Here is a 14,786-nt window from a genome sequence, read left to right on the forward strand (position 1 = left end):
AAACATTCAAGATGGCGGACCCGGCTCGTGACCCGGCTCGTGACCCGGCTCGTGACCCGGCTCGTGACCCGGCTGTTTACTTCTGTTCTCGCTTCGGTTTGAACAATCAGGAAAGTCCGCTCTACTCGCCGTGATGAACGTGCGGTTATACGAAGGGCGTCATCGCGATTCAGGAGACATTTTCTTCCTTCGGGACGGATAACGTGGAACACGCCTTGTTGACACGGGCTACGTAATATCTGGTTAAGCGTGTCGCGTTTTTTGTGTCACTTCTGGGTTTATGTGATTGGTTCTGTCTCTGCTCTAAACTCCGCCTTAGAAATTTGAATGCAGCGGTCGAGCCCCAGACCCACACACAGTTTTGATAAGTAGTCTGCCAAAACGTGTTGGGAACGGCTGGTCAGGCGAGTTCATTTCAGATCCTGTTCAGTGCAGTGACCTTGAAGCAGTCATCTCTCTGGCCTGACAGGGTAACCGTTGAACTCATTTCTCGGACACTTCTGGCTTCCAGCTTTGGCAAAGTGGCAAAGTGGCAAAGTGGCTCTGGCAGCAAGTCTAAAAAAGAAACCTTTCAACATTTGACTTGGGTGGAGGAAGGACGGTGGAGGGTGAAGAACCACTGTCCTTTTGTCTGGGATTAGAAACGTTGGCTCCTGGAGGTATGAGGGCCACTGGTCTGGTCCAATACACAACTTCTGACTTTAGACGCAGAGAGTTGTGAGATAACATAAACTTATCACAGATTGACTCATTTACACTTCATAATTTCTTATGGTTACAGCTGCTTGTGAAATGTTTGAAATGGAAAAACTTTGGATATTATACACATGCAGTTTAGACCCTGGCTGTGTTGTGAGGACTAGACCCTGACAGTAATAGACCCTGTGGACTAGACCCTGCAGATTATACCCTAGCAGTAGTAGACTCAGCAGATTAGACCCTGAAAGTGGAGTAGACCCTGCAGATTAGACCCTGCAAATTAGACCTTGACAGTGTAGTAGACCCTGACAGTGTAGTGGACCCTGGCAGTTTAGCAGTTTAATAGACCCTGCAGATTAGACCCCAGCAGTTTAATAGACCCCACGGACTAGACCCTGACAGTGTTGTGCAGACTAAACCCTGACAGTGTAGTAGACCCTGCACACTAGACCCTGACACTCTCTTCATCTCTCTCCTTCTCTCTCCTCTTTTTCTTTTTTACAGTAGAGCGTAAAACACATACTTTGAAGATGTACAATTATAGTTGATGGCGACAAATGCATCTTTTCAGTTAGCTGCCAACCGCCAACACCTTTAGATCCTGACAATGTTGTGAAAGACTAGACCCTGACATGGTAGAAGACAAATCTTTCCCTACCGAGGGTACATAAAACCCTGGTATTGTGAACCACCCAGCAGTCTAGACCCTGCCAGTGGGGTAGACTCTGCATATTAGACCGTGACAGTGTAGTAGACCCTGCATATTAGACCGTGACAGTGTAGTAGACCCTGCATATTAGACCGTGACAGTGTAGTAGACTCTGCATATTAGACCGTGACAGTGTAGTAGACTCTGCATATTAGACCGTGACAGTGTAGTAGACCCTGCATATTAGACCGTGACAGTGTAGTAGACCCTGCATATTAGACCGTGACAGTGTAGTAGACTCTGCATATTAGACCGTGACAGTGTAGTAGACTCTGCATATTAGACCGTGACAGTGTAGTAGACTCTGCATATTAGACCGTGACAGTGTAGTAGACCCTGCAGATTAGACCGTGACAGTGTAGTATACCCTGCAGATTAGACACTAACAGTGTTGTAGACCCTGCAGATTAGACCGTGACAGTGTAGAAGACCCTGCAGATTAGACCGTGACAGTGTAGTAGACCCTGCAGATTAGACACTAACAGTGTTGTAGACCCTGCATATTAGACCGTGACAGTGTAGAAGACCCTGCAGATTAGACCGTGACAGTGTAGTAGACCCTGCAGATTAGACACTAACAGTGTTGTAGACCCTGCAGATTAGACCGTGACAGTGTAGAAGACCCTGCAGATTAGACCGTGACAGTGTTGTAGACCCTGCAGATTAGACCGTGACAGTGTAGAAGACCCTGCAGATTAGACCGTGACAGTGTAGAAGACCCTGCAGATTAGACCGTGACAGTGTAGTAGACCCTGCAGATTAGACACTAACAGTGTTGTAGACCCTGCAGATTAGACCGTGACAGTGTAGTAGACCCTGCAGATTAGACACTAACAGTGTTGTAGACCCTGCAGATTAGACCGTGACAGTGTAGAAGACCCTGCAGATTAGACCGTGACAGTGTTGTAGACCCTGCAGATTAGACACTAACAGTGTTGTAGACCCTGCAGATTAGACCCTGAAGGTGCAGTGTGGAGTTATGTCCACTTGGTTCCCACACTTTCACATTAGTATTCACAGTCCATCCCGGTCTGTTTAACTGCTGATCCATTGGACACTGTTACCATGACACAGTCCGCTGCAGGGACACTGGGCTGGCTAAGTGACGCCTTTGTGATGAGTGGAGTAGTGCATTCAGATGACATAAGTGCACCCATCCCCCCTTCCTCTTGTTTAGAACACACATGATTATTCAGATGCACTGTGTGTGGCTTTTGGACTCATGTACATTTATGTAGTTTCCCAACAAGGGGTACAAGGACACCCAATGGTAAATAAGCATGGACTCATGACAAAGAACCTCGGCTTTTACCTGATTACCATCTGAAACAACAGGATTTGGCAGTTTACAGGGCTGTTATGGTAACAAAGAAAATTTCTTTCAGATGAAACTTAGATTGTGTTAACAAATAGATGAATAGGACAGGTTATTATACGGAGGTTCTGCCCGATGGGCAGGGCTTATGCGGCTCAGGGTAGGAGTAGGAGTTCTCATACTAGGTCCACAGATTGAGAATGACTTTTGGATGACGTCTGTTTTTTTCAAAGAGCAATATCTTGATGACCACAACAGAATCTTTCTATATTTTTATATTGTTTAATAACCACAATACTTTTAACATTGTCCACTTTTCATAGCGATCCTCACATGTTGCTTGTTGCAGCTTTATAACGTACAGTGACTGATTGTGGGGTGGACAGGGGTCTTTATGCAGATAACGTGCTCAAACAGGTGCTACTAATGTAGATTCATATGTAGAGTAGAGGTGGACCTTTTAAAGGCAGACTAACAGAGAGTCTTTGAGAGCCAGAATTCTTGCTGATTGGCAGGTGTTCAAATACTTTTCAGGATTTTTTTTGTAGGTTCTGTCTCTCACAGTGGATATGCACCTACGATGAACATGTCAGATCCTCCCATAATTTCTTAATGGGAGAAATTGCAGGGTGTTTTATATTAAATATTTATTTTCCTCACTGTATGTAAAGCCAGGCATAGATACAAAGCATGTATAAATATGTACTAATCATTGACAAACAAACTAATCACTTAATAATAATTCACTGTTTGGATTAAGATTAGCGTTAAGGTTAGGGTTAGTGTTAGGGGTAGTTAATGTTAATGATTAGTTTATTTTGTTGATTGATTAGTTATATATTACTAAACATCCATAAATGCAAAAATGTTTAAAGTATTATACAATTTGAGCTGTAGAGGGTTGAACTTTTGTTATTTTTTCTTAATAAAATAAAGGATTTACAAAATTGTCCTTCTTTAGCTTCTGTAGCATAAAATACTTTTCAGACCAAAATCCATATAGGTCACATTCTTGCCATTTCACCCATGAATTTGGAAAATAATGTTTTTGTTTGGAACTATCAAGTTATGAAACAATAAATACCAATGTAAAGAACAATCCACAGTTCTAGTTTATGGCCCTTGTTTGTTGTTTTGTTCAAACTGCAGAGGTCTTCTAGGTTGTCTTTTGTGTGGGATGAATTGTGCCAAGTGCAGCAGTGTGAGGCTCCAGACCGGTTCCACTGTCTCCGAGCCCTCCAGCGCACTCACAGTGGGATCAGGTTGGACCCACGGGACAGGCCGGAGCTCAGATCACATTTACTTTGTCACAGCAGCAGATAGTGGGGCAGGCAGGAAGTCAGGGGGGAGGAGCCATGGGTCTGGGGTCTTGGAGCAAGATGGGAGAGGGCTTGGCACAGATGGGCAGAGAGGAGAGAACACAGATCAAACTGAACAATCTGCATCAACGCTGACCACTGCACTAGAGGTAGGTCAGAACATTATTCAAACAAGAAATACTGTTTAGTGAACACATGGATTTGTTTAGGGTCGTTCAGATGGTCTAACCCTGAATAAGAGCAATGTCTATCCATCAGACAATGGCTAGAATTCATTCAATTGTTGGACCAATGGTGTAACAGCACTTACAGTTATGGACCAATGGTGTAACAGCCCTGACTGTTATGGACCAATGGTGTAACAACACTGACGGTTATGGACCAATGGTGTAACAGCACTGACGGTTATGGACCACTGGTATAACAGCACTTAAAGTTATGGACCAATGGTGTAACATCACTTAAAGTTATGGACCAATGGTGTAACAGCACTGACAGTTATGGACCAATGGTGTAACAGGTCTTACAGTTATGGACCAATGGTGTAACAGCACTGACGGGTATGGACCAATGGTGTAACAGGTCTTACAGTTATGGACCAATGGTGTAACAGCACTGACGGGTATGGACCAATGGTGTAACAGGTCTTACAGTTATGGACCAATGGTGTAACAGCACTGACGGGTATGGACCAATGGTGTAACAGGTCTTACAGTTATGGACCAATGGTGTAACAGCACTGACGGGTATGGACCAATGGTGTAACATCACTTAAAGTTATGGACCAATGGTGTAACATCACTTAAAGTTATGGACCAATGGTGTAACAGCACTGACAGTTATGGACCAATGGTTTAACAGCACTGACGGGTATGGACCAATGGTGTAACATCACTTAAAGTTATGGACCAATGGTGTAACATCACTTAAAGTTATGGATCAATGGTGTAACAGCACTGACAGTTATGGACCAATGGTGTAACAGCACTGACAGTTATGGACCAATGGTGTAACAGGTCTTACAGTTATGGACCAATGGTGTAACAGGTCTTACAGTTATGGACCAATGGTGTAACAGATCTTACACTTATGGACCAATGGTAAAACAGCGTGTTACGGTTCCTGAAGATGTCTCCATGTCCTAATTCATAAAAAATACTGTGTCTTTTGTATATAGATTTATAAGCCTATATATTACCTAAGTTTAACTAATATGGGAAAACCATAAACTACAATACAAAACATTTGAATGATACATTTCAGAGGGAAAAATGTTGATAATTACACTGCACTATACAAGACAGACACACATGACAAACACAGGCGGGCCTAACACACAGGCAATAAGGGGGTTTCTGTGGCCCGTGTTCTCGTGGTCTCTACGTGGTTACGACGACAGTATTTGCCTCACAGAAGCACTTCACTGTCGCTCTTTTGTTTTGTCGCGTGCATAAAAGCCTGAAATATATCTGAGAACTCCCGCCACAACCTGCAGCACGAGTTGCGGGTTTCACAAAAGCTGAAACTTATACTTTTAGTGAAAGGTGGGAGCCGACACTTAGTTTTAATACAGAGAGAAATGAAGCCAGGGTGTAACAGCACTTACAGTTATGGACCAACGGTATAACAGTCCAGAGAGTTAGCAACCAATGATGTACTAGCAACGCACTGCCCATTGTGGACCAATGCTGTCGCAGTACATGTGAGGGTGTGTGGTGGTTTACATTTCTAAAGTATCCCCTCGGCTGACTGCTCTGGTTGTAACACAATAGGCCCCTGTCTGCCGAGCTCTGACCTGTGAGAGCGTCTCTGTAGAGCACCCACGGGTGCATTCTCTCCGAGCTGAGAGTGGGCCGGACTCTGAAGATAGCAGCTCCACAATACTGACTTTTCTCTATTGTGAACTGCAAGTGTTTTTATATCATCCAAGTTACAATTTACCCATCGACACATTGTACTAGGCAGGTACTTTTAGTCCTTTAGTTCAGGGGTTCCCAAACTTATCAGGCCGGGGCCCCCAAAATAACCATGCAACCGACCCGGGACCCTCACAGTAAAATGAATGTCTGTAATAATTTTGAATTGTAAATCTTTTCTTCTCTGTATGAATAATTAATCTATTTTCCATTCTGTTGTAGGTGAACTGTGCGGACATTTACAGTGTCATATTTATAAAAGTAACAAATTACGTGCCAATGTTTGAATAATTCATCCTTCAAATCAGGAAGGAATTTGCATTTGGTTACTTTTTTTCTCACAACCCATTTCTGCCACAAAACTGCCACATTGCATTAGTGGTTATGCTTACACATTTTTTAGAATATTGTTTTTCACACAGTTAGGATTATGTTTAGGAGCAATTCATTGGGTTGAATTTAGGGCCTTGGGACAAGTTTACTAACCAGGTCTGTCTTGAGTTAAAAAAAAAGAAGAAGAGAGATTTATCTATATATATATATAAATTATGCAAACGACATAGATATGAGCTTGTGTGTGATAGGCTGAGAGAGGTCCTGTACTTCCTGGTTCTGATGTCTGAGGGGGATGTCTGATCCTTAAAGCTGCTTTAACACATCAGTAATTAGCAGAAAAAACAACAACATGTGAATGGAGCCAGAGATTAAAGAACCCCACCCTCGCCTGAAGCTGCTCTCTGATTGGATAACGGTTCATCGACAGAGAAGTCATGTGGACTCAGTATGAGAGGAAGTTCCCCAATCAGAAAATATACCTTGTGTTTACTTTCATCCACGAATGTTCAGTATGTTTGGGTCCACTTTATGTAACCTGCAGGCAACTATGGCATTTGTGTGCTATGGCTAAGGCGTCTAACATATTTCAAAGGTGCACTGTATAACTTCAGGTGGAGGGTCTGCCATCTCCTTGATATGATGTATTCAAGTAAATGTATTTTTGTAACACAATGGAAACAGATTAAGCAATGTTCATAAGAATTTAGCAATGTCCCAGCCCTGTCCTTAGACAAATGTCCCAGCATGCCCTGTCCTTAGACAAATGTCCCATTATGCCCTGTCCTTAGACAAATGTCCCAGCATGTCAAGACTTCAAAGTTTCTTACAGTAGAACTAGAGGCTACACTGACATTGTCCAGTGTGACAATCTGATCAGATAAAGCGTCTCGTAGATGTTTAGGGCCAAGTACAATGACCTCGGTTTTTTTAGGGTTCTGAAGCAGATAATTAAGTGTCATCCAGGCTTTTATATCCATCACACAAGCACTAAGTCAGTCTTAGTATGCTGCAACATATTGTTTTATAAAATATAGCATTAAACGATAATATTGAAGACAACTTTATATCACTGATATGTTAACCCTAAAGCAGAACAAATCAAGTAAACTCTTTTACTAAAGACTGAACACATAAAACTATAAATGAATGGTACAAAGAACTACAACATACAATGGGTTAATGTGTGCTAATATCTGTAATAAGATTTGTTAAATATTCAACCCTATACAGTTAAAATGTTCAAAATAATAATAAAAAGTTTACTGCTGACCCCTAAAAAAAAAATAGTATATTCTGTTAAACTTATTTATATCATACTTTTTGGGCTTTACAGCGCTCCTAAATAAAAGCTGCTCCAAATGTACAAAGAAAAAATAAGTTGTAACATGAGATATTTACACACGCCCGTCTTCTTTTGAACCGGGGGTCTCGTGGCTCAAGTGCAGTTGGTCTAGTTAGACTAATTTCTCAGTGAATACGAGTTGGATTGTAATGAAGCAAAGCATTTTGAAGTTTAACAAACAGAAAACACATCATAGCTGTCCCCTCTGTCTGTGTGAGCTGATTTACCTGTGTCTGTGTCTTCACATCTGGTTCATCTGCTCCTGAGCTCGTACTTATTGAGTGTTACGTTGTAACATTTGTGATATGATATTTACATTATTATATATATATATTATTATAAAATTATCCGGTCGGGCCAAGAAAGTTTCACTTCACTGCTGCAGGTTCTAAACTGCAGACGTGTATATCATATGTCCGCGCTCCATGTGTGTCTTTTCGTTCAGCCGCGTCTAGATTCACTTTCTCATTAGACTCATTTCTCAGTGAATATGAGTCTGATTGTAATAAAACACACAGAATTTTGAAGCTTACAGTGTGTCAAATGCCTGTTCTTCCTGCTAGAGTGCCCCCCGGTGGCCATTAGCCAGTAAAAATCTATAAATTAACCACACTGTTGTATGGGCTTCAAAGCGTGGGAAAAAAGTAGCGGCTTAAAGTCCAAAAATTCTATTTTATTTAAAAAATGGGAGTGTCTGCAGAGCCGCGGCGCGCGGCCGAAACTGTCATGTTATTTTTGTGCCGGCCGCGCGCCGCGGCTCCTGAAACTGCGCCGCTATTTGACCGCGTTTTAGCCCCGTTTTAGATCACGCCGGGTTAAGGTTAGGGTTAAGGTTAAGGTTAGGGTTAGGGTTAGGGTTAGGGTTAAGGTTAGGGTTAGGGTTAGGGTTAGGGTTAGGGTTAAGGTTAGGGTTAAGGTTAGGGTTAGGGTTAGGGTTAGGGTTAGGGTTAGGGTTAAGGTTAAGGTTAGGGTTAGGGTTAGGGTTAGGGTTAAGGTTAGGGTTAAGGTTAGGGTTAAGGTTAAGGTTAAGGTCAGGGTTAGCCATGAGGCTATAAGGGAAATGCCATGGTCCCTGAAACTGCGTGGCTGATTGACCGCGCCGCGGCTCTCCAGCCACGGCCTTTAAAAATACCTTCAAACGCAAGGATTCTTAGTGTGAGCGGCCTCGCCTCTCCATAGACATCGTCTTGTCTCCATAGATATTCAATGCCATGATTACATATAGCCTATAATTACATCCAACATTATAGGCTATATGTACCAAAGTGCTTGATGGACCAGCCACCACAAAAGTTGCAAGCTTTTACTGGACCGGCTCAGGTGGCAGAGTGGACGATGGTTCGAATCCTGGTCTCAACATATATATCCCTGGTAGAGCACCCACAGGTTGGCCGTGCGATAATTACTTACTGCTGTTGTGTCCCTGGGCAAGACACTTAACCCTTCGGGGTCAACGCCCGCGCCGGCGCGTGTGCAAACATGGTCGGCTTTAGGACCGCACAGCATGAAAACCAAGTCACGTAGACAGCTGCCTTTATGATCATTTCAATTCCATTAATAAAGTGCGTAAAATATGCGCTCTTTTATGCGCGTGTTGCATTTATTATAATAACTTTGTCGTCTTTTGTGATAAAAAGGAACTGGAAAAAACGTTAGCTTGTGCTAACCCGGATGTTCAGGATGCAAACATTCAGTCACATGACAAATAGTCAAAGAGAAAGAACGAACGAGAGGAATCAGTGCTGTTTTTGAGTACTTTTGGAGAGTTTTAATATTTCATTGGCACACTTCATGTTGATCAAGTTTAGAACTGGTTTAGACCTGGTTTAGACCTGGTTTAGTCCTGGTTTAGTCCTGGTTTAGACCTGGTTTAAAACTGGTTTAGACCTGGTTTAGACCTGGTTTGGACCTGGTTTAGTCCTGGTTTAGTCCTGGTTTAGTCCTGGTTTAGACCTGGTTTAAAACTGGTTTAGACCTGGTTTGGACCTGGTTTAGTCCTGGTTTAGTCCTGGTTTAGTCCTGGTTTAGACCTGGTTTAGTCCTGGTTTAGACCTGGTTTAGACCTGGTTTAGATCTGATTTAGACCTCGTTTAGACCTGGTTTAGACCTGGTTTGGAGTTCCTTCTGAACATCACTCACATGGAAGTACAAGGCCTGTGATGTGGCTCTCTGTGTCATTTTGGACAGAAACTGTAGCACAAATAGGGTTATAATAGAAAAACGCCTGTGGATTTACCTACTTTTTATTGTAAATAGTTTTTTATTGCTTGTATATATCACAATAATACTTTTATATGTTCATATTTGCACCTTGTGGTTCAGTTTGAACCCTTTTAAATGCTTGGTTGAGCATGTTTGAGGATTTTACAATATAAAAAACATAATTTTTCTAGACAGACTTTGTGTTTTCTGTGTGTGTTTAGGTCCAGTATGTTGAAATAGTATGTCAAAGTGAAAAACTAACTAACTGATCATATAGGTGAGGTTGTGCTGAAAAAAAAGATACCCAACATTGGTCTGGTAAACATTTCTTAATGTAGTATATCAGGGCAAAATTGAAGGTACCCAAAAACGGCCAAAAAAGCTCCGGACCCTGACCCACCTCACCCCTAGTGTCTGTGTGAATGTGTGAGCCAGTGGTTCCTTGATGTAAAGATCTTTGAGAGGAATAGTGACATTTACTGGTAAACAAGATATTACTGTGCTTGAAAAACTTAATAGTACCGAGCTGGAGTGTAGTGCTGTCTTCATAAAGCCTGACTCCAGCGCCTTAATAGAACGGGAAGAAAGCTGCACTTCAGCTGCAGAACTGGACATGTTTGCTCCAGTCAGAGCACTGGGAGCAGCTATTCAAAGGGAGGTTCTTGGACACATGCCCATTCTTCCTATTTACTCTGCTGAAGTACTCTTGAGCCAGGCCGGTAATTATGCCCCACATTTATATTTCATTGATAGAGTTAGAACAGTTGAGTAAAAACACAATCACAAACAGTTTTGACTTCATGGCAATGCCTTAAAATTACTCACCACATGTTGTTGAAAAAGTAATTTTGGAGAATTAATAATAACTCCTGATTTTTGTATTTAAAAGAACCAGTTGGTGAATATATCCTTTCAACCAGATGACAAACAGAATATAAAAAAAGAATGAAACTAAGAAAAAGAATCTGAATCAGAAAAAGGTTTATTGCCATCGTCAGTGAACACATTTCCCAAACATAGGAACTTGTTTCGGCGTTAAGATGCAACGCACGACAATGAATAATAATAATGACAAAGTATAGCAAATCAAATAAGGTATGCATACATTAAGAATTTACTAATAAAATACAAATGAACTACAATTATACAAAACTATATAAAGAAAAAATTAAGACAAAGTCCAAAACAAACACCCCGTTTAGTCCAAAGTTAGTCAAACCTCTTTATATCTTAACCTCATAGTATACTGCAGTTGTGTCTTTAAGCAAAACACTTCAACATCATTGTCCACACCAAACGCAGTACAGTATGTGTGATGATACAACGTCCTAGAATCCTACAGTTTAAACTGAGCCGAGATGGGGCAGAATTCTCTGTGAGTTTAACTGTCAGATTGCAGATTTGTTCTCCTGGTTTGTGTTTCATATCAACAAGTACTGAACCTATCCACATGCAACAGAAACGGCACAGTTCTGTCAAAGAAGAACAAAATGTTGTGTATCTCTGACCTCACCAGAAAAGTTAACAATTAAATAAAACATTTAAAACCCAACTTTTTCAAAGGTGACCTGAGCCAAGTGGACTGCATCATCAATCATTATAATAAACATTGGACTTTTACATTCAAATTAAACACTGTAGAAATGACAGCAGGACTATTAAAAGCACAAACCATTTTCAGAGGATTCTACAGCAAAAAAAAAAACTCACGGGAACCAGCTGATGGTTTTAGTTCAGTTTGAACAAGCTTAGTTCACCTGTCAGTGGTGCATGCCGGCCACTGAAAGACAGAGTTATTTTTAGCAGTCTTCTTTAGTCAGCGCTGGTCCTGGCTGTAGAGCAGAGATCAGTGCGTTCATGCTGTTTTAAACCGGGATTAGGACCGCGGATGCTAACATGCTATGTCCACTCACTAGCAGAGTTGTGTGCACTTGTTTCATGTAAACGCTTTTGAGGAGAGCAGGGCTGGCTGAGATGGACAGGAGGAGAGAGGAGGTGAGGAGGAGGAGAGCTGGAGGAGTTTAGCCCAGGATGGAGCAGCGTATGGGGGCATGCCTGTGAGCCTGGTCCCTGGGGAACCATGGGGGCTGTGCTGAGCTGGCTGTCCGCTCAGCTCTACACTCTGCTGCTGCGCACGGCTGCAGCATGGACGTACCTCCGAGTAAGTAATGTGAGCACTGTGTGGATTGATGACTCGGTTTTAAAGAAATACTGAAATGTCCCTTAGCCGACGAGATTTAATAATACATATATACAGCTTATTGTATTAAAATCACAATACTATTTGATGTATTGGATTGAAACATAAATGAATGCAACGCCCATGCTAATGAAGTGACTGTCTGCTACTGATGCTGCGTGACAAGGGGCCCCATCAGAGACGAGTAGTTTACATGTTAAAGGCACTTGACGCACAGGTAAAAGTTCAGTGGCGTGTTTGAGTGAATGGAGCAGCGTGAATGGCTAAAACGGGAGGGGGACGCGCACGAAGCTGACAATACCCCAGAGTTGAAAAAGATGAAGTTTTGGCATCTGTTCGCGTTGCGTCAACCAATCAGGGACCGTGTTCTGGTGATGACGTAGGACCCAGGCTGCTGTCTTTAATTCACTCTTCCCTTCCCTAAACAAGGTCATTTAGTAATAATAATAGAAATAGATCATGTAAGCTACAAGAATAGTCTGTGTTGTTATAATGTAGGATATATATATATATATATAAACATGTACATAAAAACAGCTCTTTTACTACCTTTCTTAACATTGCTAGTTCAGTATATGAAATGGTAGTTATTTGGTTGTGTATGGAGTACAAGGAAATATATTGGTATAACATCCATACAACGTGTACATTTCATAGCGTTGTATACATGTCCTACTCTAACATAATCTTGATGTAGTCTTAATATGTTATTGCCTTTCTAGTGATATTCTGGTGTATAAAATGAAATATAATGAAACATTTGTGTCCGGAGATGTGTAGTAATATTTAACCTTTTCATTAAATGGTATTTTGTACTCGGAGTAGTACAAAGTACGTCTGCTCATACTTATAATGTAATATATGTAATATACTGTACAGTGTAACTGTACTCTTACTAGAGTAATATATTATACAGTGTAACACCAAATTAAAATATGGTCCGGGGCTAAACCGGATTAAAACAGGACCAAATCAAGTCCACGTCATATTGTTCAAGTGACAAAAGTTTTATGGTGTTTCTGGAACCATTTCTGGAACCATTTCTCATTTTTGGTATTTGAAAATACCAGATTTTGTTTTGTATTCAATATTCTGTCCTTCAAATAAAACTAACATTCAGTTATAAATTAGATGTATCATTTTACACAAGACTCTCACATCTGCTTTTCTCTCTGTGTGTGTCCAGGCCCGGCAGTCCTTGGAGGGCTCAGTTTATCTGCGTTCCAGCTTGTCCCTGGAGGCGGGGGTCCTGGGGGCTGACTGTGTGGTGCGGGGCCACAGGAGGGGCTCTGAGGAGGGGGCCAGCCTGATCACCCAAGACGCCTACTCTGCTGCTGGGGGCCGACCTCTACGTAGCAACAGCCCTTGTCTGAGCAAACCCCGCAAGAGGGAGTCTGTCACAGCCAAGGACTTCTTCCACCCCCGCGAGGCCAGTGATGCGGAGCACAGCGGCTGCAAGAGGAGGCGCACCCCTGATATAGACCCCGAGTTGTCTTTGAGGGCTGCCGACTTATGCTCTGTGGAGATAGAACCATGCAAAACTCGTCTTAATGAGAGCAGAAACACCTTACATCCACAAATTGTTCAATTCACCGACATAACTGATCCATTAACAAACTCTGCTCACCTGATCCAATCTCCGGATGCATTCTCCATAGACATTGAGTTCTTCCCGGACAATACACAGCCTAATAGAATTAAAACAAACTGTGAGGTGCACGAAGATGCCTTAGCACCTATAGCCCTTTCTAATCCTAGCTATACAAATCACATAAAAGAAGCTGGCCTAGAATGCACAAACTCCAAGGACTTTGTTGGAGGTGGTTCTAAGGCAAATGACACAACTACAGCAAAGAAACTTGATCTTGGCATTGGCACATCAGTGCACAAAGTGGATATTTACCGCTCTCGAGTTCAGAGGGAGGGAAGCCCCGGCAGACTGGTGTCAGAGAGCACCTCGCAGGTTTGTCCCACTAGAACAAAGCCAGCACAGGACGAGACAGAGGTGTCAGATGAAGGGGGTGTAACAGAGAGGAGCAAGCAACCAAAGACTGTCAATGAAATCACTTCTTCTATTTCGTTTGCGCAGGGCATTTCATTCAGCAGGGAAAGGGAGAGTGGACTAGCTCGTAGTTGTCCAGATCAGGTAGAGTCTGATGACAAATGGCAAGAGAATAATATAGTTGACTGTCTTTCAAGGCATTATTTTATGGACAATAAGTTGGAAGCATCAAACTGTCCAAGCAACAGCAGCAATAGTGTCACAGATAATTACCCAAAAGTGGAATTTATTGACACCACTTTAACAAACCTCCAACACGAGTTTGAATTTGAAATACTGAGTAATAAAGTTGAAAATGACAGCGGCAAAATCAGTAATCCATGTGATCCAAGCTTTCTAAATAGCACTGCTAGAACGTCTTCAAATGGAAACCGCTCTGGTCATGCTGAATTTGAGAATGTGAGAATATGCCAACAGAAAAAGGAAGAGTTAGGCACTGAGACTACTTGCAAGGGCAGTTTTGTTTCAGACATCAACATTTCTAGAGAAGATCCTTTTTTGAATGCTTTAGAAGACGATGATAAACCTTTAGAACTCACACACTTGAAGGAAGAGGCTGCTGCTGATGTTTCCTCAACTCGTTATAATCCAAATGTGGTCAATCATAACAGCAGTGAACATGGCACCTTATCAGCTGATGAGAAAACAAATAATGATGATACAATGGAGAGGATTTCTAGTCTCAA

This window comes from Eucyclogobius newberryi, unplaced genomic scaffold, assembly GCF_026437365.1.
Source record: "Eucyclogobius newberryi isolate DKJ021-1_F unplaced genomic scaffold, fEucNew1.0.hap1 SCAF_18, whole genome shotgun sequence".
Classification (NCBI taxonomy): Eukaryota; Metazoa; Chordata; class Actinopteri; order Gobiiformes; family Gobiidae; genus Eucyclogobius; species Eucyclogobius newberryi.